General features: G+C 40.8%; 1 long non-coding RNA gene across 1 annotated transcript in view; it reads right to left on the bottom strand.

Moving 5' to 3' along the window:
- The window catches only part of LOC135229177 (uncharacterized), a 384,177-nt gene that overhangs the window by 279,753 nt on the left and 78,124 nt on the right, over positions 1-26,300 (bottom strand). The window lies entirely within an intron of this gene.

The raw sequence follows: 26,300 nt of genomic DNA, 5'->3' as shown, positions 1-26,300 counted from the left end.
GAAGCACGGATGTAGGCCTAACCCTCAGGACCAACTTTGGAGGGGACCCAGACAGCACACGCAGGCTCCACACAGATGCGGCTGACAGGGAAACGAAAAACCACAGGGAAGCAGTGACTGGTTTTAGAGCCTGGAGTGCAGCGTCCCAGAAAGGAAACCTTGGTGCTGGGCTTTGGACTAAGTGTGGGGGAGCCGATTGTGGCTTCCTGAGACGGTGTGAGCATGGATGCAGCCCTAACCCTCTGGGACAGTCTCAGCAGGGATCCAGCCAGCACACACGAGCGACACAATGCTCTGGAATCTCAGAAAAAACAGTCCTCACCAAACAACATAAGTAACTTTCTATATTTTGCCAGGCTACTCTCTTCTATAAATCTGATTCCACCCCTCATTGCCCCAGCCAGCTTCATTAACATTGGAATTCTCTGTGCCAGAGGGTGAAGTGCACTGCTGGATTTTTTTTTTCTTCTTTCTTTTCTAACCCATTCTCCTGGCCTGAGAAAAGCAGCATTTAACAATCAAAGAAAAAATCCTTCCCTGACTTCCCTAAACTGGAATAACAATACAGAATCAGCTCCATCCAGGCATTAAGAAACTCATAGTCTTTGTCTTTTACCCTACAGGTAACTAGGTGGCTATTATAATGCAAAGGCAATTCTGATAGAGATCTGACCATAATTGTTTTAGCTCTGCAGTGGAAAGGCAAGTTTTGGAGGTCAGTTACCTCTCTACCTATTAAACAGAGCCCTCACTGATCCACACCAGCGAAAAGAGGGCTGAGACTCCACCCACACCACCTAGCCACCTGCTAGACGGGTCTGAGAATAGTGACGCCCACCCAAGCATTGGGTGCCTAAGATACAGCTGCAGAGCCCACCCACCAGAGTGCTCTAGAGAATAGAGCCACACCTACCTCACTGACACTTGAAGGAAGGCTGTCAGCATCCTGCCGTCCTCGAAATGTGACCCCCTGACACTAATAGAAACTGGTGCATACAACCATCAGCACTACTCCTCTAAGATAATACGTGAGAGCCTACATGACACACTAGGTAACCAGCTATCAGGACACCTGAGCTGATTGTATTCAAGAATAGTGAATGGACTCATACGCTTATATACCTGGTAACAGCTCAGGCAAGCTGGTAACAGGATGTAAGTGATTCAAAAGCTACAGCAATCAAGATACCACAATCTAGTAGCCCATCTGGGTGTACTGTAACAAAACAAAACAAGAAGATAAGACACAGTGATCAAATATAAAAGAAAACATTACAATATCTTATAGATTGGTCAGAGACAGGAGTCGACATCAAATCACATGAAGAGGCAGACCATGATTGCTTCTACAAACCCCCAAGTCAAAGAATCAAAATCATTCCCGGATGTAAATACAGTCCTAGAATTGCCAAATGTAGAATATAAAAAAATTATATACAGAATGCTTCAAGACATCAGGGATGACCTCACAAATGAAATATGGCAATCTACAGAAAAAGCCAAGGAACACACGGATAAAGCAGTTGAAGAAATCCAAAAGATTATTCAAGAACGTAGTGAAAAAATTAATAAGCTGTAAGAATCCATAGAGAGACAGCATTCAGAAATCCAAAAGTTTAACAATAAAGTCACAGAATCAGACAATTCAATAAGAAGTCAGAGTGGGGGAGCTGGAGGACAAGACAATTGACACAAATATAGTTGAAGAAAAATCAGAGAAAGGAATTTAAAACTATGAAGAAACCCTAAGAATCATGGGGGACTCTATCAAGAATAATTTGCGTGTGATAAACATAATGACTCAGCAAAATAAATTCAACTACTATAAAAAGGAGGAACACACATTCTACAAAGAAAAACTCAGCACAAAAAAGTAAATGGAAAAATGAAATTGTCAAAAACAGGCATCAAAATGACAGCACTAAACTCATACTTATCTAATTACACTTAATATAAATGGACTAAATTCACCAATAAAGAGACAGAAAGTTGCAAACTGGATAAAAAAAACACCATCAGTCTGTATGCTGCCTAACAGAGACACACCTTAGACTTAGAGACACAAATAAACTAAAACTGGAAGGATGGATAAAAATATATCAAGCAAACAACAATCAAAAAAGAGCAGGAGAGGCAATATTAATTTCCGACAAAATAGACTTTAAAGTTAAATCCACCACAAAGGATAAAGAAAGACACTACATATGATTAAAGGGACAATTTACCGGGAAGATATAACCATATTAAATATTTATGCACCCAATGATAGGGCCACAACATTCATAAAGCAAATGTTCACAGAATTAAAAAGTGAGACAGACACCTCCACAATTATGGTAGGAGACTTCAACACAAGCCTCTCGGTGAAGGGTAGGAAATGTAGTAAGAAGCTCAATAGAGACACTGAAGATCTAATTGCTACAATTAAACAACTTCACTTCATAGACTTATACAGAACACTCCACCCAACAGCTGCAAACTATAATTTCTTTTCTAGTGCACATGAAACATTCTCTAGAACAGATCACATATTAGGTCATAAAACAAGCCTTTGCAGAACGCAAAACATTGAAATATTACAAAACATCTTCTCTGAACAAAAGACCATAAAAGTAAAAATCAATAACAGAAAAACCAGGGAAAAGAAATCAAATGCTTGGAAACTGCACAATAAAAAAAAAAAAAAATACCCTGCTCAAAAAAGACTGGGTTATGGAAGACCTTAAGGAGGGAATAAAGAAATTCACAGAATTCAACGAGACTGAAAACACTTCCTATGAAAACCTTTGGGACATGGTGAAAGCAGTGCTCAGAGGTCAATTTATATCAATAAAGGCACACATATTAAAGAAGAGCCAAAATGAAAGAACTGTCGCTATAACTAGAACAAACAGAAAGACAGCAACAAAAGAAAATATCAGGCACCAGAAGAAAGCAAAAAATAAAAACTACAGCAAAATTAAATGAATTAGAGAACAGAAAAACAATTGAAAGAGTTAACAAGGCCAAAAACTGCTTCTTTGAAAAAATGAACAAAATTGATAAACCACTGGCCAGACTGACTAAAGAAATACAGGAAAAGAAACCAATAATCTGAATAAGAAATGGGATGGTCCATATCACAACAGATCCAACTGAAATTAAAACAATCATATCAGATTACTACAAAAAAATCGTACTCTGGCAAATTTGAAAACCTAGAAAAAATGGATGAATTCCTAGGAAAACACTACCTACCTAAACTAACACAAACTGAAGTAGAACAACTAAATAAACCCATAACAGAAAAAGAGATTGAAAAGGTAATCAAAACACTCCCAAGAAAAAACAGCCCTGGCCCTGACAGCTTCACTGCAAAGTTCTACCAAACTTTCAGGGAAGACTTACCACTACTACTGAAGGTATTTCAAAGCATAGAAAAGAACGGAATACTACCTAACTCCTTCTATGAAGCCAGCATAACCCTGATACCAAAACCAGCTAAAGACAACACAAAAAAAGAAAATTACAGACCTATATCCCTCATGAACATAGAGGCAAAAATCCTCAAGAAAATTCTAGCCAATAGAATTCAACAACATATCAAAAAAATAATCCACCATAACCAAGCAGGATTTATACCAGGTATGCAAGGTTGGTTCAATATTAGAAAAACAATTACTGTAATCCACCACAGGAAAAAAAAGGACAAGAACCACATAATTTTATCAATGGATACAGAAAAGATTAGAACTGCCCCATAGAGTTTCCAAGGAGTGCCTGGTGGATTCGAACTGCAGACCTTTGGTTAGCACCGGTGGCTCTTAACCACTACGCCATCAGGGTTTCCAACCAAACAACAGATATGTGAAACCTTAACTCTGGTGAAGGAAGAGACGGTACACAAGACTGGGGAATCAACCTCAGCCTCATTCTAACCCTAAACATAACCCTAAACCACTTGTGCCCTAGCCTAGTAACCCCAGCCCTAACCGCAACCACCTAAAACCTATACCCCTCAACCTAACTCCCAAACCTCTAACCCCCAAACCTGAACCCCTAACACCAAACCCTAACCCCTAACCCTAATCCTCTAACCCTTCTGCATCTCTGGGCCTCTCGACTCTCCGTCTGATTTCTCCCTCCAAATCCTACTAACACTCAGTGGAATTTTGAAGTTTCAGCTGTGCTTTGCTTCTTGTTGTCTCCACCGGTCCCATCAAGGCACTGCATCATTTGCTCTGCTTCACTATTGAGTTCCAAAACCATGGCTTAGAATCACCTGACACTGAACTTCAGCGATTCGGCGCAAGGCCGCGAGAGGGCGCACGCACCGCCGGTTCTGTTCTACCCACCAGACACTCCGAGCATGGGAACCTCCTGGACCTAAGCCGGGACCGACCTGGGTACCGCTCCAGTGGCGATAGCAGAAGCTTTTCTTTCCGAGAGATCCAACGCCCCAGGGTGCTCTCTCAATACTCCCATTAATGCTATGATTATCCTGACCCACTCCTTCTGAGCAACCTAGTGGGTCCTCGACCAGGCCCAGTCTTCACAACCCGCACCCCCCTGCCGTGGTCACGTAGAGGAACCTGCAGGGCCGCGCCCTCCCCGCCCAAGCTCTGCCCCTCCATACCCTGATGCCCTGCAGGCCTCTACTAGGTCCCCGCCCAGGGGAGAGTTGTCGCCCCGCACGGGGTGGGGGGACACGAGGGAACATTCGGAAACCACCCCCCAGGCACGAAGCCCACTGCCCGACTGCCCGTATTGAGACCACGTGAGCAGCGCTGCCCCGCCGACTGGAGCCTGCAGGGCATCACTCACGTTTGTCAGCTTCTCACTGCCCTCTGGGCTCGGGGTCCCAGAGCAGCCAATCCCCCCGGGGCGGAGGGCGGTCCGTCCACAGGGGCTGGAAGATCGGGTTGGTGCCCATGGCTGGAGCGCTTAAAACCCTTAGAAACCCTCATAAACTGTCAGCTCCAGACCTTCAAATGTCAGCCTGAGAGACACCTAATACCCAACCTAAAAAAAAAACCACACCTGTTGGCCATCGAGTCAATTCTGACTCATAGCGACCCTATAGGACAGAGTAGAACTGCCCCACAGAGTTTCCAAGGAGCGCCTGGTGGATTCAAACTGCCAACCTTTTGGCTAGCAGCCTTAGCACTTAACCACTACGCCACCAGGCTAACCCACTGAACCCACTGCCACCAGGGTAGAGGCTCCAAATCCCGCCAGTTTGAGGAACCCTCAAATCCCCTCAGCACCAGAGACCGCGTCCACAGCCACCGGTACACAGCGCCGCACAAACGTTTAAGTTAACAAACAACATGGTTGCTCAGGACCCCTTCCTGCTACCCCCACCCCCGCCACCCAGCGGGGAGCGGGACCCGGCACCCACACTGTTAACACACACTGAATCGCTGCTGCTTCCACAAGGAGTAGGATCCCCGCACTGCTCCACAGGTTCCCAGGATCCCTTCCTTTCCAGGTGGGGCCGGGGACACGCCGACGCCCCAGCCCCGAGAGTAGACCAGCCGGGCGTGGGCGCGGGTGCGGGGTGCCTCAGCCTCCCAGGCACAGCGCCCAAAACAGTAAGGGGCAGCGGGGCCTTGGGCGGGGGATCCATCTCTCCCCGTCCCTGGCACCCTACGGAGTCTGGTGGGGGTGGGACGACGAATGGGGGCGAGGGCCCCGCCCTCAGTCTGGAGTCTCACCGCCCCCGGGCGAACTCTGGGCCTTGGTTTCCCCCCTGGCACAGGGAGCAGGTGGGGGGCGGGGGGGCAGGCCCCCATCCCCCAGCTTGGCCCGCAAACCCGCCCCAGGCAGAGGAGGGACCTTGGCGCAGCCCTGGACACGGCCTTTCTCCCCAAGCCCTTCAAGCCCCCAGGCCCGAGGGCACTCCGCAGCTGGATCCCGCGGCTGGACCCCCACCCCCATCCCCCGCAAATCCATGGGGATGCAAATTTCGCAGACCAGCTGCGTCTCCCGGGCCAGAGGCTCCCTCTCGCAGCCCTTAGAGTGGCTGCGTCCGCCCGCCCCCGTGCCGCGTCCGCCCCTGGGGATCACTCGGGACGGGGTACGCCGGAGGGGGCGATGCCAGCTGCTAACCCAACGTCCGGACTCCCCAACCTCTGGAGCCCACGGGCTGCTGGGACTGGGAACCGCCCTCCTGGCGCCTTCCCTCCACACCTTCGAGGGGCCGGGCTTGTTCAGTCTGGGAGCAGGTCCCTCTACCCACCTGCCGGAGTTTCACACCTTTTAGAAAACACGGCACGGAAAGCAGCACGAACAGCATCCTCTCTAAGGTGCGCCATCGGCCCGGACCCCTCACCACCCGACCCAGCGCTTCCGGGAGTAACTGGCTGGACGGCGAGGAACATGGCTGCCGGCCCCGCCCAGCGGCCCGGGTGGGGGGCGGGCATGGGGGGGTTGGGCCTCCAGAGGGGACGGTGGGGTCTAGAAGCAAGGACAACGCCAAGGTGTGAGGGGTGAGGAGACGGGAGACATCAGGAGAGGACCCTCTCGCATGCAGAGTTAAGTATTGGAGGTGCAACGGTTAAGTGCTTGGCTAACTGAAAGGTGGGCCATTGGAACCCACCAGCTCAGGGGTTGAAAAGATCTGGAGATGGGCTCCCATAAAGATTCTAACCAAACAAAATCCCAAACCAGTTGCTGTTGAATCATTTCTGACTCAGAGTAGAACTGCCCCACAGGGTTTCTGAGGCTATAAGTCTTTACAGAAGCAGACTGCCATGTCTTTCTGCAAAGAACCAACTGGTGGATTCGAACTGTCCACCCTTTGGTTAGCAGCCGAGCTCTTAACCACGGGTGCCACCAGGGCTGCGCCATAAAGACTGCAACCTAGGAAACCTTGTGAGGCAGTTCTAAGTTGTCATACAGGGTTGATACGAGTCAGAATCTCTTGATGGCACACAACCATGATTGTAGTAAGAAAAATTCCTCCAGGTATCTGTCTACATGACCCCTGAAGCACACATGCATGCACGCTATCAAAGCAGTGCGGCCAAAGACAGGAAATTGGAATAGAGACATTATAGAGTGGACAGTGAAAAGTGATTTCTGAGGGGCGTGCAGCTCAAGTGGAGGAAGTAGCATACAACTAAATGCCCTTCTACTTCTATTGTTCAATAGTCTTGAGAAAGAATGTGTCCCAGGAGTTAACTGTAGCCCAGGAGAACTTGAAGACAGCAAATACAGAGGACCAGTCAGGATGCTTCTGCAGTGGTCAGGGTGAGGAGTGATGGTGGTAGTGCAGGTGGGAACAGTGGGCAGGCTTGAGGTGTAACTTGGAGCTTGAGCTGCCAAGAATTGCTGGTGGCTCAGATATATGGGATGAGGGGAATGGAGAATCAAAGGAGACTTCTAGAATTCAAGCTACCATGAAAGCATGGTCACCAGAGGCATCCTCTACCACGTGGAAAACCATGGAGGAACAAACTTGAGAAACTGAGCAAAAGATTTTTTCTAGACATGTTAGATTTCGATGTCTGAGTTTGTCCAAGTGTGGAGAACAGTTCCCAGCTGTGGATACCACTCTGAGGTAGAGTAGTTTTCTGGGTTCTAAGAATTTGGAGATCATCAGCCTATAGCTGATTTGAAAGCCACTGGTGGTGCGATGATTATGCACTTGGGTGCTACCAAAAGGTCTGCAGTTTGAATCTACCAGTCGCTCCTTGGAAATCCTGTGGGGAAGTTCTACTCTGTCCTATAGGGTCCCTATGAGTCAGAATCCACTCAACAGTGACTTTTTTGTTTCGTTTTAATACTAAGCTCAGAAAAGTTGTGTGTCAGGGTTGTATTTTTTCACAATACTTATTCAAGCAGTTCGAATCTACCGGCCACTCCTTGGAAATCCTATGGGTCAATTCTACTCTGTCGTTTAGGGTCGCTATGAGATAGAATTGACCCAACAGCAATGGACTTAGAACTTGGACTTAGAGGAGCCCTTTCTTTGTCAAAGCTGAAAGTTTTACTTCATACTTTTTAAAAACTGCCATGTCTCGTGCTACACGGCTACAGGAGCATTTTTGGTGCTAACTTGACTTGTTCTTGGTGAAGGGCTCTGTATTCATTTTCTAGGGCTGCCATAGTAAATTACCAAAAACTCAGTGTCTTTAAAAAAACATATAATCCATACAGTCCAAGAAGCTGGACTCTATGAAGAAGAAGGGGCACCAGGATTCGAGGAAGACTCATTAACAGCCTAGACATGCAGATGACACAACCTTGCTTACTGAAAGTGAAGAGGACTTGAAGCACTTACTGATGAGGATCAAAGACTTCAGCCTTCAGTATGGATTACACTTCAACATAAAGAAAACAAAAATCCTCACAACTGGAACAATAAAAAAATCACAATAAAGAGAGAAAATACTGAAGTCGTCAAGGATTTCATTTTACTTGGATCCACAATCACCATCCATGGAAGCACACTTCGAGAAATCAAATGACATATTTTATTGGGCAAATCTGCTACAAAAGACCTCTTTAAAGTGTTAAAAATCAAAGATGTCACTTTCAGGACTAAGGTGTGCCTGAACCAAGCCATGGTATTTTCAATCGCCTCATATGCAGCTAGAGCTGGACAATGAATAAGGAAGAAAAAAGAACTGAAACTTGAATTATGTTGTTGGTGAAGAATAATGAATATGCCATGGACTGCTAGAAGAATGAACACACCTGTCTTGGAAGAAGTACAGCCAGAATGCTCCTTAGAAAGGTAGGTAGCAAGACTTGGTCTCACGTACTCTGGACATATTATCAGGAGGGATCAGTCCCTGGAAAAAGACATCGTGCTTGGTAAAACAGAGGGTCAGTGAAAAAGACAAAGATCCTCAATGAGACAGATTGAGATGGTGGCTGCAACAGTGGGCTCAAACATTGCGATGAGAAAGGCCCAGGGCTGGGCACTGTTTCGTTCTGTTGTACATAGGGTCGCTATGAGTTGGAACTGACTCAACAGCACCTAACAACAACATCATAAACTCACTGGATCTCCTGGGGATAGAATGTCATATTCACTGTAGAGTAGATTGTTTGTTTGTTTGTTTACCATATTTACTAATACTATGATTTACGTTTGATAACTTCCACAATCTGTTGGATCGCTTTTCTTTGGAATGGACACAAACGTGCATCTCTTGCAGTCTGTTGGCCAGGTAGCTAGCTTCCAAATTTCTTTGCATGGTGGAGTGAGCATCTGCAGTGCTGCATCTGTTTGTTGAACCAACTCAGTGGGTGTTCTGTCAGTTCCTGGAGCCTTGTTTTTCGCCAGTGCCTTCAGTGTAGCTTGGACTTCTTGCTTCACTACTACCAGTTCTTCATCATATGCTACCTCATGAAACGACTGAAAGTCGACCATTTCTTTTGGTACTGTGACTCTGTGTATTCTTTCCATCTTTTGTGTGTGTGTGCTTTAAGTGAAACTTTACAAATCAAGTCAGTCTCTCGTACAAAAATTTGTATACAGCTTGCTATGTACTCCTAGTTCCTCTCCCACTAATGAGACAGCACACTCCTTCTCTCAGGCCTGTATTCCCTGTGTCCATTCAGACACTTTCTGTCCCCCTCTGCCTTCTCATCTCCCCTCCAAACGGGAGCTGCCCACATAGTCTCATGTGTCCACTTGAGACAAGAAGGTCACTCCTCACCACTATCATTTTCTATCCTATAATCCAGTCCAATCCCTGTCTGAAGAGTTGGCTTTGGGAATGGTTCCAGTCTTGGGCCAACAGAAGGTCTGGGGACCGTGACCTCCAGGGTTCCTCTACTCTCAGTCAGATCATTAAGTCTGATTTTTTATGGGACTTTGAGGTCTGCATCTCACTGCTCTCGTGCTCCGTCAGGGATGCTCTGTTTAATTCCCTGTCGGGGCAGTCTTCGGTTGTAGACGGGCACCATCTAGTTCTTCTGGTCTCAGGCTGATGTAGTCTCGGATTTACGTGGCCATTTCTGTCTTTTGGACTCATAATTACCTTGTATCTTTGGTGTTCTTCATTCTCCTTTGCTCCAGGTGGGTTGAGACCAATGGATGCATCGTAGATGGCCGCTTGATAGTGTTTTTAAGACTGCAGATGCCACTCACCAAAGTGGGATGCAGAATGTTTTCTTAATAGATTTTATTATGTCAATTGACCTAGATGTCCCCTGAAAACATGGTCCCCCAACTACTGCCCCTGCTACTCTGGCCTTTGGAGCATTTGGTTTATTCAGGAAACTGCTTTTCATTTAGTCCAGTTATGTATGTTGTCTTTCCCTTCACCTAAAATAGTTCTTGTCTACTATCTAAATTTCCGAATATCCTTCTCCCTCCCTTTCTCCCCACCCTCATAACCATCAAAGAATATTTTCTTCTCTGTTCAAACCATTTCTTGAGTTCTTATAATAGTGGTCTCATACAATATTTGTCCTTTTGCAACTGACTAATTTCACTCAGCATAATGCCCTCCAGATTCCTCCAAGCTATGAAATATTTCACGGATTCATCATTGTTCTTGATCTGTGTGAAGTATTCCATCGTGTGAAGGTACCACAATTTATTTATCCATTCATCTGTTGATGGGCACCTTGGTTACTTCCATCTTTCTGCTATTGTAAACAGTGCTGCAATGAACATGGTTGTGCATATATCTGTTCATATAAAGGCTCTTATTTCTCTAAGATATATTCCAAGGAGTGGGATTGCCATATCCTATTGTAGTTCTATTTCTAGCTTTTTAAGGAAGTGCCAGATTGATTTTCAAAGTGGCTGCACCATTTTAAATTCCCACCAGCAGTGAATAAGTGTTCCAGGCTCTCTACAACCTCTCCAACATTTATTATTTTGTGATTTGGCATTAATGGCAGCCTTGCTGGAGTGAGATGGTATCTCATTGTAGTTTTGATTTACATTTCTCTAATGGCTAATGATTGTGAGCATTTCCTCATGTGTCTGTTACCTGCCCGAATGTCTTCTTCGTTGAAGTGCCTGTTCCTATCCTTTGCCCATTTTTAAAATGGATTATTTGTCTTTTTGTTATTGAGTTTTTGCAATATCATGTAGATTTTAGAGATCAGAGGCTGATCGGAAATGTTATAGCTAAAAACTGTTTCCCAGTCTGTAGGTAGTCAGTTTACTCTTCTGGTGAAGGCTTGGGATGAGCATAAGTGTTTGATTTTTAGGAGTTCTCTTTTCTCTTTGGGTGCTTGCACATTGTTAGCAATGTTTTTTGTACTGTTTATGCTATGTATTAGGGCTCCTAGTGTTGTCCCTGTTTTTTCTTCCATGATTTTTATCATTTTAGATTTCATATTTAGGTCCTTGATCCATTTTCAGTTAGTTTTTGTGCACGGTGTGAGGTATGGATCTTGTTTCATTTTTTTGTGGAGGGATATCCAGTTATGCCAGCACCATTTGTTAAAGAGGCTATCTTTCCCCCATTTAACTGACTTTGAGCCTTTATCAAATATCAGCTAATAAGTGAATGGAGTTATGTCTGGTTTCTCAATTCTGTTCCATTGGTCTATGTGTCTGCTGCTGTACCGGTACCAGGCTGTTTTGACTACTATGGTGGTATAATAAGTTCTAAAATTAGGTAACGTTTTGCCTCCCACTTTGTTCTTCTTTTTCAGTAATGCTTTATTTATCTGGGGCCTCTTTCCCTTCCATATGAAGTTGGTGATTTGTTTCTCCATCACCTTAAAAAATGTCCTTGGAATTTGGATTGGAATTGCAGCATATCTATGGATCGCTTTCAGTAGAAGAGATACTTTTACAATGTTCAGTGTTCCTGTCTATGATCAAGGTATGCTTGTCCACTTACATAAGTCTCTTTTGGTTTCTTTTAGTAGTGTCTTGTAGTTTTCTTTGTTTAGGTCTTTTATGTCCCTGGTTACAATTATTCCTAGTATTTTATCTTCCTGGGGGCTACCGTAAATGGCATTGATTTGGTGATTTCCTCTTTGATGTTCTTTTTGTTGGTGTAGAGGAATCCAACTGATTTTTGTAGGTTTATCTTGTATCCTGATATTCTGCTGAACTCTTCCATTAGTTTCAGTAGTTTTCTTGAGGATTCTTTACGGTTTTCTCTGTATAAGATCATGTCATCTGCAAATAGAGATACTTTTATTTCTTCTTTACCAATCTGGATGCCCTTTATTTCTTTATCTGGCCTAATTGCTCTGGCTAGGACCTTCAGCACACTGTTGTACAAGAGTCGTGATAAAGGGCATCCTTGTCTGGTTCCCGATCTCAGGGAATGCTTTCAGACTCTCTCCATTAAAGGTGATGTTGGATGTTGGCTTTATATAAATGCCCTTTATTGTGTTGAGGAATTTTCCTTCTATTCGTATTTTCTGAGAGTTTTTATCATGAATGGGTGTTGGACTTTGTCAAATGCCTTTTCTGCATCAATTGATAAGATCATGTGGTTCTTGTCCTTTGTTTTACCTATATGGTGGATTACTTTGATTGTTCTTCTAATGTTGAACCATCCCTGCATACCTAGTATGAATCCCACGTGGTCATGGTGAATTATTTTTTTGATATGTTATTGAATTCTATTGTGTAGAATTTTGATGAGGATTTTTGCATCTAAGTTCGTGAGGAATATAGGTCTGTAATTTTTTTGTGTGTGTGGTGTCTTTACCTGGTTTTGATATCAGGGATATGCTGGCTTCATAGAATGAGTTTGGGAGTATTCCATCTTTTTCAATGCTCTAAAATACCTTTACTAGTAGTAGTGTTAACTCTTCCCTGAAAGTTTGGTAGAACTCACCAGGGAAGCTGTCAGGGCCAGGGCTTTTTTGTTGTTGTTGTTGGGAGATTTTTTATTTTTTTAATTACCTTTTTCAACCTCTCCTTCTGTTATGGGTTTATTTAATTGTTCTACCACTGTTTCTGTTAGTTTAGGTAGGCAATGTGTTTCTAGAAATGTATCCATTTCTTCTAGGTTGTCAAAGTTGTTAGAGTATGATTTTTCATACTAATCTGATATGATTCTTTTAATTTCAGTTGGGTCTGTTGTGATGTTGGGTAATTTGCTTCTTCTCCTGTTTTTCTTTTGTCCGTTTGGCCAATGTTTTAGCAATTTTGTTAATTTTTTCAAAGAACCAGCTTTTGGTCTTGTTAACTCTTTCAATTTTTTTTTCTGTTCTCTATTTCATTTAATTCTGCTCTACTTTTTATTATTTAATTTCTTCTGATGCCTGAGGGTTTCTTTTGTTGCTCTATTTCTATTTGTTTAAGTTGTAGGGATAATTCTTTGATTTTGGCCCTTTCTTCTTTTTGGATGTGTGCGTGTATTGCTATAAATTGACCTCTGAGCACTGCTTTACCTGTGTCTCAAAGGTTCTGGTAGGAAGTGTTTTCATTCTCATTGGATACTTTGAATTTCTTTATTCCATCCTTAATGTCCTCTATAACCCAGTCATTTTTGAGCAAGGTATTGCTCAGTTTCTGAGTGTTTGATTTCTTTTCCCCGCTTTTTTTGTTTGTTTGTTTTTGATATCTACTTTTATAGCTTCATGGTCAGAGAAGATGCTTTGCAATATTTTGATGTATTGGATTCTGTTAAGGTGTGCTTCATGGCCTAATACGTGCTCTCTCCCAGAGAATGTTCCATATGCATTGGAAAAGAAAGTATACTTGGCTGCTGTTGGGTGGAGTGTTCTGTATATGTATGTGAAGTCAAGTTGGTTGATTGTGGCATTTAGATCTTCAGTGTCTTTACTGAGGTTCTTTCTGAATGTTCTGTTCTTCACCAAAGTGGTATGTTGGAGTCAGCTAATATTGTTGTGGAGCTGTCTATCTCACTTTACAATGCTGTTAGAGTTTGTTTTATGTATCTTGAAGCCCTGTCATTGGGTGTGTAAATATTTAATATGGTGATATCCTCCTGGTATGTTGTCTGTTTAATCATTATATAGTGTCCTTCCTTATCCTTTTTGGTGAATTTAACTTTAAAGTCTATTTTGTCAGAAATTATTGCCACTCTTGCTTTTTTTTGATTGTTGTTTGCTTGATATATATTTTTTCCATCCTTTGAGTTTTAGTTTGTTTGTGTCTTTAAGGAGTGTCTCTTGTAGGCAGCATATAGATGGATCGTGTTTTTTGATCCATTCTTTCACTCTCTGTCTCTATTGGTACATTTAGTCCATTTACATTCAGCGTAATTATGGTAGTTATGAGTTTTGTGCCATCATTTTGATATCTTTTTTTGTATGTTGTCGAGTTTCTTTTTTCTGCTTAATTTTTTGTACTGAGTAGTTTTCCTTTGTATATTGCCTTTTCCTCTTATTCATTGTTGATTTTTTTTTCTGAGTTATGTTTTTCTTGTATTTTATTTTGATGTGTAGCATTGTTAGTCTCCTTTTTGGTTACCTTAATATTTGCCATTATTTTTCTAAGTTTAAACCTAACTTTTATTTCTTTCTATCCCCTTGACTATCTCTCTGTATGAAAGATCTATGACTACATTTTTCAGTCCCTCTTTATTATTTTAGTATTGTCATCCTTTACATAATAACATCACTGTTTCTCTGTTCTGAGCATTTTTTTATCTTGATTTCTTTTTGTAATTTCCCTACCTGGGTTGATATCTGGTTGCTCTGCCATGCATTCTAGTCTTGTGTTGATATCTGATATTGTTGATTTTCTAAACCCTATTTAGTATTTCTTCTACCTTTTTTTTTTTTTTACAAATTCCCTAATCTTCTGTTTATCTGGAAATGTCCTAATTTCACCTTCATATTTGAGAGACAGTTTTGCTGTGTATATGATTCTTGGCTGGCAATTTTTTTCCTTCATCACTTTATATAACTCATCCCATTGCCTTCTTCCCTGCATGTTTTCTCTTGAGTAGTCTGAGCTTATTCTTATTGAGTCTCCTTTGTAGGTGACTTTTCATTTATTCCTACCCGCTCTTAAAATTCTCTCTTTGTCTTTGGTTTTGGCAAGTTTGTTTATAATATGTCTGGGTGACTTTCTTTTGAGATCTACCTTATGTGGGGTTCAATGAGCATTTTGGATAGATATCTGCTGCTCATCTTTCATGGTATCAAGGAAGTTTTCTGCCAACAAATCTTCAACAATTCTCTCTGTTTTTTCTGTTATCCCTCCCTAATCTGATACTTCAATCACTCATAGGTTATTTCTCTTGATAGAGTCCCACATGATTCTTAGGATTTCTTCATGTTTTTTAAAAATAATTTTCTCTGATTTTTCTTCAAATATATCGGTGCCACGTTATTTATCTTCAATCTCATTAATTCTGCTTTCCATTTCCTCAATACCGTTCCTCTGTCTACTGAGTTGTCTAATTCTGTAATTTTATTGTTAATCTTCTAAATTCCTGATTGCTTTCTTTCTATGGATTGTTGCAGCCTATTAAATTTTTCTTTATGTTCTTGAGTAACCTTTTTAATTTCTTCAGCTACTTTATCTGTGTGTTCTTTGGCTTGTTCTGCATTTTGCCTGATCTCCCTGATCTCTTGAAAGTTCTGTATATTAACCTTTTGTATTCAACATCTGGTAATTCCAGGAAAACACCTTCATCTGGACGATTCCTTGATTCTTTGTATTGAGAGATTGTTGAAGTGATCATGGTCTGCTTCTTTACGTGATTTGATATTGACTGCTGTCTCTGAGCCATCTATAAGTTATTTTATTTTATTTTTTACTTTTGCCTACTGTACCCTAGCTTTTTGCTTTGTTTTGTTTTGATATGCCCAAATAGGGTGCTTGAGTGAGCTTGCTTGATCATTTGCAACTTTCAAGATTTAACATCCTGTCACCAGATGGCTAGAGCTGTTACCAGGTATATGAGCCTAGGAGTCCATTCACTTTTCTTGTATAATTCAGTTCAGGTGTCTAGGTAGCTGGTCATCAATTGTAGGTCATCAAGTCCTATAGTCTTAGATGGGGAGGGGTGATTGTTGGAGACACAGGTATCTGGTTGCAGCAGGCGGTCACACTCTGAACAAAGGCAGGGGGCTGACAACCATCTCCCAAGTGTCTGTGAGGAAAGTGCACCCCTGTTTTCTATAGTGCACGGGTAGGTGGGTTCTGCAGTCAGACCACAGGCACCCTATGCTTTTGTTTGTAAGGACTGGGAGGCACCTGTTATCCTTGGACCCCTGTTGTGGGTGTCTAGATGATGTGGGCGGAGCCACCAGTTCTCAGGCCCCCAGTGTAGGTAGGTAACGACCCTGTTTAATAGGCAGAGCAGTGTCAAACATCAAAAACACACCTCTCCACTGCAAGGTAAAACAGTTGAAGTTGGATACAAAGCACATACACCATTGCAGTAACAAGGGCCTAATCTCCTGAAATGGGCCTACACAGGTCCATGCAGGGGTGAAAGGTATTCAAAGTCCGTGGACCATTTGTGCCTGGAAAGGAGCTTCTTCTGTCCTGAGCTTCCCAGCTTAGTGGAGCTGGCAGATTATCTTTTCCCCCAATTGTTAATTTATTCCTTCTCCAAGGCCAGGAGAATGGCTCAGGCTGCACAGCAACACCTATCTCAGGTGCAGGGAAATCTACAGCTACTGAAGCCGTCTTGGGGGCTGAGTGCACAGTAAAACAAATGCAAGGACTTAGCTTTTGCCAACAGCACTGTTCTTCTCTGATTCCAGAGTTGTGAGTAGACTGTGAGACTTGCTGTCTTCCCCTGAGGAGACTGCATCCTGAATGCTACTGTCAGCCCTACCACTGTCCCTCCAGGGGACTGTGTCCAAGGGGTGCCATTTCTCACCAAGTCAGGTCCGGCAACTGCTCGCCACTTCTGAACCGTGTCTCCCTCCCCCAGCCACTCAGTCTGATTTCCTAACTTTGCCTTTGATGTTCAGGGCCCTTATCTTGTCATGTATAAAATTGTTCCACTTGTTTTTTCAGGTATTTGTTTTTTTTGTTTTTTTTTTTTGGTTTTTGTTGTAAGAGGAATCACTGGAAGTGTCTGACTACTGTGCAATCTTGACTCCACCTCTCTCTATCTTCTTTTGATGCTTTCTGCGTCACTTAATATTTTCCCTGTAGAATTCTTCAATATTGCAACAAAAGGCTTGAATTTTTTCTTCAGTTCTTTCAGTTTGAGAAATGCTGAACATGTGCTTCCCTTTTGATTTTCTAACTCCAGGTCTTTGCACGTTTCATGATAATATTTTACTTTGTCTTCTTGAGGTGCCCTTTGAAATTTTCTGTTCATCTCTTTTACTTCATCATTTTCTTTTTGCTTTAGCTACTCTACATTCAAGAGTAAATTTCAGAGTCTTTTCTGACATCCATTTTGGTCTTCTTTTTTTCTTTCCTGTCTTTTTAATGACCTCTTGCTTTCTTTTTTTTCTGACAGATATACATATATATTTTATTTTATATCTTTATTGTCATACTTTAGATGAAGGTTTACAGAACAAACTAGGTTCCCATTAAACAATTAGTTCACATATTGTTTTGTGACACTAATTACCAACCCTACAATATGTCAACACTCTCCCCTTCTTGACCCTGGGTTCCCTATTACCAGCTTTTCTGTCCCCTCCTGCCTTCTAGCCCTTGCCCCTGGGCTGGTGTGCCCCTTCAGTTTTGCTTTATGGGTCTGACTAATCTTTGTCTGAAGGGTGAACCTCAGTGGTGACTTTATTACTGAGCTAAAAGTGTGTCCAGGGGACATATTCAGCATTTCTCCAGTCTGTGTCAGGCGAGTAATCTGGTCTTTTTTGTGAGTTGAATTTTGTTCTACATTTTTTCTCCAGCTCTCAGACCCTCTATTGTGATCCCTGTCAGAGCAATGACCTCTTACTTTCTTCAAGTATGATGTCCTTGATGTCACTGCACAACTCATCTGGCCTTCAATCATTAGCCTTCAATTCATCAAATCTATTCTTGAAATAGTCTCTAAATTCGGGTGAGATATAATCAAAGTTGTACTTTGGCTCTCGTAGACTTGCATATGAGAAATTGATGGTCTGTTCCACAGTCAGCCCCGGTCTTGTTCTGACCGATGATATTGAGCTTTTCCATTGTCTCTTTCCACAGATGTAGACATTTGATTCCTGTATATTCCATCTGGTGAAGCCCATGTGTATACTCACCATTTAAGTTGTTGAAAAAAGGTATTTGCAATGAAGAAGTCATTGGTCTTGCAAAATTCTATCATGCTGTCTCCAAAGCCAGATTTTCCAACTACTGTTCCTTCTTCTTTGTTTCCAACTTTCACATTGCAATCATCAGTAATTATCAATGCACCTTGATTGCATGTCTGATCAATTTCAGACTGCAGAAGTTGGTAAAAAATCTTCAGTTTCTTCATCTTTGGCATTAGCAGTTGGTGCACAAATTTGAATAATAGTCGTATTAACTGCTCGTCATAGATTCAAATGTGTCCCTAAAAAATATCTGTCAACTTGGCTAGGCCATGATTCCCAGTATTGTATGATTGTCTACCATTTAGTCATCTAATGTGATTTCCCTATGTGGTGTAAATCCTATCACAATGATGTGATGAGATGGATTAGTCGCAGTTATGTTGATGAGATCTATAAGATTAGATAGTGTCTTAAGCTAATACCTTTTGAGGTATAAAAGAGATAAGCAAGCAGAGAGATATGAGGACCTCATAACACCAAGAAAGCATCCCCAGTAGCAGAGCATGTCCTTTGGACCCAGGGTCCCTGCACCTGAGAAGCCCCTTGACCAGGAGAAGATTGATGATGGAGACCTTCCCACAGTGCTGACAGAGAAAGTTTCCCCTGGAGCTGACGCCCTGAATTTTGAATTCTAGCCTACTAGACTGTGAGAAAATAAATTTCTCTTTGTTAAAGCCACCCATTTGTGGTACTTCTGTTATAGCATCAGTATATGACTAAGACACTGGTCTTCCTTGTAGGCATATGGATATTATCCTATCACTGACAGCACTGTACTTCAGGATAGATCTTGAAATGTTCTTTTTGATGATGAACTCTCTTCGATTTGGCACAGTAGTCCATAAAAAAAAAAGTCCATATGATTGTCCAATTCAAAATGGTGAATATCAGTCCATTTCAGCTCACTAATGCCTAAGATATTGATGTTTATGTGTTCCATTTCATTTTTTAATGATTTCTAATTTTCCTAGATTCATACTTCATACATTCTATGTTTCTATTATTAATGGATGTTTGCAGCCGTTTCTTCTCCTTTTGTGTCATGCCACATCAGCAAATGCAGGTCTCGAAAGCTTGATTCCATGCATGTCATTGAGGTCAACTCAGAGGAGTGTGTGCAGTTTTGTTCTTCTGTAACTTGTATCTTTTAAAATAAATCTTATAAAGCTTTTGTTTAATTAAATGGTTTTGAAAATTCATCTAAAATCATTGCTAAGCTTTCTGTTACAATTCTTCAATTGCATTTAATTTCTATTAGGTTTTCTGCTTAGACTATTGTATAAACTTCAATAATAATTTTTATATCAATTCACAACCATTATAATTTCTTTTTCTTTTTTGGGGGGTGTTTAAATCTGAAATATAATTATGAATAGAAGTGTTAATAGCAGATATTATTTTCTCGTTTCTTCTGTTAAATAAACGTTTGAACTTAAAACTGTTGGATGATCTGTTTCATCTAAAAAACTCCACCTTTTTTTTTAAGAAATAAACTATTAGTCTTATTTTGTTTATTTATTACATATATATAACTATATACGTCTTTCTTTACTCTCTGGTTCTTTTTAAGATTTTTTATTGTATTTATGTACTGAAGTTTCACTACATTATATCTTGATTCAGATTTATTTTTACTTTGCCCTCTTGGGATATCTTTGCCTTCCCTAATCTAAGGATTGATATGTTTCATTGTTTTTAGTCACTAGTTCCCCAAATGTTTTTTCCTATATTTTTGAAGGGATAGAATTCCTTCACGTTTTGTGAATATATGTACGTCACATTTACAATTACGTTTTTAAAATGATTTTGCCCACGAGGTAGCTAATATTTTCCTAAATTAAAGAAGTGGGAAAAACAGCACAATACAGAAATAATGAATGCCACATCAGATCAGTTATTTGATGCCATGTCTTATGACTGCCAATGGAACATATTGTTTTTTATCCATGTCTCCCTATTTATGTGCTAGTATCCTGTCCTGTGAACTCATTTCAAGGGCTGTGTGCCTGCCCCGGAAGCAGCTTTAAGCATTTTCCCCAGGTCTAAATAGAAGAGGATGTTTTTTCTTCTGTAAAAAGAAATCCAAATAGGGTTTTTTTTTTTTTTGTCCCTTTTATTTTTATTTTATTCATTGAAAGAGAAATAAATATTTATTTGTAGTCTATTTACAAAACTTTTTCACCTGTCTTTATTTTTAATTTTCCCCCACAATTTTGTGATATGGGTATTAGCATTTATTACATTATACACAAAAAGAAAGGAAAAGAAGAAAAAATTCTGATGATAATTTCAGAGAAGAAACAAAAGTGGGAGAAACAAGCCTTAAATCTGGACCATGACCATACATGGAAGGTAAAACTTTTATTCACCACCTTCGCTGGGTGACACCTAAAATATTTCAGAATTTGTGTCAGGATTAAATTGTAGTTTATACTTCACACAACCTCTTAAGGTTGATATCACCACTGACATTTTATAGATGATAAAATTGATATGAGGAGATTTTAAGTAGTTTTCCCTAAATGTCCAGCTTAATTATATATGTATATAAAACCTTTTAAAATACATACCCTGTAAACCAAACCCATTGCCATGGAGTTGATTCCAACTCACAGCTACCCTATATTATCTCTCAACTATTTGAAACTGGTGAATCTAAAGGGTGGTACACTTTTTAATGACATAGAACAGAAAGAGAGAGAGAAAGGAAAGAAGTAAAGGAAGGGAGGGAGGGAGGAAGAGAAAGAGAGAGGGAGGAAGGACGGAAGGAAGGTAGGAAGAAAGAAAAGTTATTAAAATAGAAATTCTCTGTATATAGTAGAGGATCAACAATATATATAAATGAATTTTTATTCCCAGATGAAATTGTTTTAGTGTTAAAAATTTATTCATTTTAACAAATTCTTGTGTTTATATTTCGTCATATGTCCTGGCTCTAACATATTCTCATTCAACAGTGAGTTATTCTAAAACAAATGAATGATAGAAGAAGACATATACACTATCACAGAAAAATGGCTTCTCAGAGCCTCCTAACGAACTCCAATTAAAGTATTGCTCCCAATTCAAAAGTATCTGTTCTTAGGAGATTTTGCTTACAAAGAAACACCCATGTTGTCTCCTTAGTAAGTCAGGGTGTACATATTATGTAAAGGAATATCCTCCAATGGCTTCCAAGTTTGAAATAAATTACATATCATCATGACATGTATTGCCTTGCATTGTTGTTGTTGTTAGTTCCCTCAAGTCAGTTCCAAGTCATAGTGGCACTATGTACAACAGAATGAAACACTGCCAGGTCCTGTGTCTTCTTAGGTCTTCCTTACTCATTGTCCAGTTTTCACGTGCATATGAGGCAATTGAAAACACCGTGGCTTGGATCAGGGACACTTTAGTCTTCAAGGTGACATCTTTGCTTTTTAATGCTTTAAAAATTTCTTTTGCAGCAGATTTTCCCAATGCAATGCATCATTTAATTTCTTGACTGATGTTTCCATGGGTGTTGACTGTGGATCCAAGTAAAATGAAATCCTTGACAATTTCAATCTTTTTTCCATTTATTATGATGTTGCTTATTGCTCCACTGATGAGAATTTTTGTTTTCTTTATGTTGAGGTGTAATTCATACCTAAGTCTTTACAGTCTTTGGTCTTTATCAGTAAGTGCTTCAAGTCCTGTTCACGTTCAGCAAGCAAGGCTGTGCCATCCGCATATCATAGGATGTTAATGAGTCTTCTTCCAATCATGATGCTTTGTTCTTCATGTAGTTCAGTTTTTTGGACTATGTGGACTGCATACAGATTGAATAATTATAGTGAAAGGATGATGCACACCTTTCCTGACTTTAAACCATGCAGTAGCCCATTGTTCTGTTTGAATGACTGCCTCTTCATCTATGCAGAGGTTCCCCATGAGCACAATTAAGTGTTCTGGAATTCCCGTTTTTTGTGATGTTATCCATAATTTGTTATGATTCACAGAGTCAAATTCCTTTGCATAGTCAATAGAACACAGGTAAACATCTTTCTGATATTCTCTGCCTTCAGCCAGGATCCATCTGACATCAACAATGACTTACCTGTTCCCACGTCCTCTTTTGAATATGGCTTAAATTTCTGACAGTTTCTGTCAATGCACTGCTGCAGCCACTGTTGAATGATCTTCAGCAAAAATTCACTTGCATGTGATACTGATGATAATTTCTGCATTTGGTTGAAACACCTTTCTTTGGAATAGGCATAAATATGGATCTCTTCCAGTCAGTTGGCCAGGTAGCTGTATTCCAAATTTCTTGGCATAGACATATGAGCACTTCCAGTATTGCATTTGTTTGTTGAAACATCTCTATTAGTATTCCATCAATTCCTGTAGCCTTGTTTTTCTCTAATGCCTTCAGTACTGCTTGGACCTCTTCCTTCAGTACCGTTGCTTCCTGATCATATGCTGCCTCCCGAAATGGTTGAACATCTACCAATTCTTTTTGGTGTAGTGACTCAGTGTATTCCTTCCATCTTCTTTCGGTACATTCTGAGTTGTTCAATATTTTCTCTGTAGAATCCTTCACTATTGAACTTGAGGCTTGAATTTTTTCTTTGGCTCTTTCAGCTTGAGAAATGCTGAGGGTGTTCTTCCCTTTCGATTTCTAACTCCAGATCTTTGTATATGTCATTATAATACTTTGCTTTGTCTTCCATAGCTGCTCTTTGAAACCTTCTGTTTAACTCTTTTACTTCATCATTTCTTCTGTTCTTTTTAGCTACTAGATGTTCAAGAGCACATTTCAGAGTCATAAATCTTATGACATCCATTTTGATCTTTTCTTTCTTCCCCTTTTAATGACCTCTTGTTTTCTTTGTATGTCTGATGTCCTTGATGTCACTCCACTACTCATCTGGTCTTTGGTCATTAGTGTTCAACATGTCAAATCTATTCTTGAGATGGTCTCTAAATTCAGTTGGGACATACTCAAGGTCATACTTTGGCTCTCATACACTTGTTCTGATTTTCTTCGGCTTCAAGTGGAACTTGCATATGTGTAGTTGACTGTTCTGTAGTTGGTCCCGGCCATGTTCTGACTGATGGTATTGAGCTTTTCCATCATCTCTTTCCACACAGGTAGTCAGTTTGATTCCTGTGTATTCCATCCGGTGAGGCCCACACTTATAAAAAAAAAAAAAAAAAACTTGCTGTTTATGTTGTGGAAAAAGTTATTTGCAATGAAGAAGTCGTTTGTCTTGCAAAATTCTATCATGTGATCTCTGGTATCATTTCTATCACCAAGGGCATATTTTCAACTACTGATCCTTCTTTGTTTCCAATTTCTCATTCCAGTAACGAGTAGTTATCAATGCATCCTGATTGCACATTCCATAAATTTCAGACTGTAGTAGTTGGTAAAAATCTTCAATTTCTTCATCTTTCTCCTTAGTGGTTGGTGTGTAAATTTGAATAGATTGTATTAACTGGTATTCCTTGTAGGCGTATGAATATTATGCCATCACTGGCAGTTTTGTACTTCTGGATAGATCTTGAAATGCTCTTTTTAGTGATTAGTGCACAGCTATATTCATTGCAACACTGTTTACAAAAGCAAAAAGATGGAAACAACCAAGATGCCCATCAACAGATGAGTGGACAGATTATGGTATATTCACATAATGGAATATTACACAGTGATAAAGAACAACGATGAATCCATGAAACATCTCATAACATGGAGGAATCTGGAAGGCTTTATACTGAGGGAAATTAGTCACAGAAGGACAAATATTGTATGAGACCATTTTTATAAGAACTCAAGAAAAGATTTAAACACAGTAGAAAACACTCTTCGATGGTTGCCAGTGTGGGAAGGGATGGAGAGGGTTTTCACTAATTAGATAGTAGATAGAATTATTTTAGGTGAAGGGAAGGACAACACACAATGGAGGGGAAGTCAGCACAATAGGACTTATCCAAAAGCTAAGAAGTTTCCAGGATACAACCAAACATTTTGAGGGACAGAGTAGCAGGGCGGAGGTCTGGGGACCATGGTTTCAGGGGACATCTAGGTCAATTGGCATAACAAAGCATATTAAGAAAACGTTGTGCATCTCACTTTGTTGAGTGGCATCTGGGGTCTTAAAAGCTAGCAAACTGCCATATGAGATGCATCAATTGCTCTCAAGCCATCTGGAGCAAAGGACAATGGAAAACACCAAAGACACAAGGAAAATATTAGCCCAAGAGAAAGAAAGGGCTACATAAAGCAGAGACTCCATCAGCCTGAGACCAGAAGAACCAGATGGTGCCTGGCTACCACCAATAACTGCACTGAAACGGAACATGGCAGAGAATCCCTGATGAAGCAGGAGAAAAGTGGGATGCAGACCTCAAATTCCAGTAAAAAGACCAGACATAATGGTCTGAGATGGAGGTACCCCAGAGGTCATGACCCCCAGACTGTCTGTCAGCCAAAACTAAAACCCATTCTTGAAACCAACTCTTCAGACAAAGATTAGACTATAGGACCTAAAATGATACTGGTGAGGAGTGTGATTCTTAGCTTAAGTAGACACATGAGACTATATGGGCAGCTCCTATCTGGAGTCAAGGTGAGGAGGGAGAGGAGAACAGGAGCTGGTTGAATGGACACAGGAAACACAGGTGGAGAGAAGGAGTGTGCTGTCACATTGTAGTGAGAGCAACTAGGGTCACATAACAATGTGTACATAAGTTTTTGTATGAGAAACTGACTTGGATTGTAACTTTTCACTTAAAGCACAATAAAAAAAAATAAAAGAAAATCTAGTATAGACTCATGAACAACTTTTATGACCTTTGGGAGATGATGCTTTTCTTCTAAATTTATATCCTAAGATTTGCTGAAGCAGTGCATCAGCTCCCATTGAGGAGCTGTATTTCTTCCTTGGGTGTTCTGTGCACAATAATGCCAAAGCAAACTTTCTTGAAGTCAGGTATCATTACCTGGATCTTCTCCTCAGAAATCCACGATGAATTACCATTGTCAATTACTAGCTACACAAAGTTATTTTAATTCACATATATATACATATATACATATATCTTCAGTTTCTCTGCTATGCATTCCTTTCTACCCCCTCATCCAATTTCCAAAGTTCTAGTTAACCAGACCTTTTACTGGAGTGTCTATATGACATGGTCATTGTAGCTGCCATGACTCTGCTCAAGCTTTGCGCAAAGAAGAAGTGCATTCTGTCACTCTGGTTCCCTGATGCCCGGCTGACACAAAGTATTGCACAGCGGCGCCTTCTCTTACTCATTTCTCTTTTTTTGAATTTTTTTTTTGTATTTAAAACTCAAGTTATATGATAATTAAGTAATAGAAATGTTATAAATTTAAAAAGAAAAAGTATAGAGAGTATAAAGAGATTAAGAATGAGAGCATGAGATGAGACAGTGAAAGATTTCAGGCCCTTCCCGCCTCCCTGTCACAGCTGGCAACCCCCAATAATCTTTGGTTTGTATAAATTTGCTTATTTCATATAAGTAAGATCATACAGTAGTTGTCTTTTTGTGACTAACTTTCTTCAATCAGCATGATGTTTTCAAAGCCTAGCAAGAAAGAATTTTCAAATTCCAACTATAGCTAACCTCAGTTTCTGCTATCATTCCCAGTTCTCCATCCTTTCTCCAACTAGTGTACCCCCTTTGTCTCTTCTGTTGCTGCCCCATTCTGCCTTTCAGTGGCTGAGCCCTGCTTTCTGCTCTCTCCTTGGTCTCTGTATCCCTCTTACACACTGCTGGCAGGTTCCGTCTCTGGATCTTGTCTCTGGAGCTTTCCCTCCATCCAACACACACGACCTAGCTCTATCTCTTTCTGGATCCTGAAGTCTACAGTCCTTCCCACATATTCACAAACATACACAGACCTTTAGGTTGACATAGGCAACCCACCCAGACACAACCAGTCAAGGTGGTTGTGTGCTGTCTATCTGAGGTTTCTGGCATCAGGTTCTCAGATACGGACATCTCTTTCTGCCTCACGCTGAAGGAGTTTCTCTAATAAGGACAAGGGCTTCTATTCTGAGAAAAGCAATTTTAATCCCCTACTGTAGCTTGGTTAAGAAGGGTACAAGAAAGAGGTATGCATGTAAGAGTCTTAACTAAATATACGCATTCTTCTCTTTAAGTATAACTTCTCCGTAAAACAGCCT

Source organism: Loxodonta africana, unplaced genomic scaffold, assembly GCF_030014295.1.
Source record: "Loxodonta africana isolate mLoxAfr1 unplaced genomic scaffold, mLoxAfr1.hap2 scaffold_114, whole genome shotgun sequence".
Classification (NCBI taxonomy): domain Eukaryota; kingdom Metazoa; phylum Chordata; class Mammalia; order Proboscidea; family Elephantidae; genus Loxodonta; species Loxodonta africana.
The sequence above is the reverse complement of the archived record's forward strand: the minus strand, read 5'-3'. Positions and strand labels throughout refer to the sequence as shown.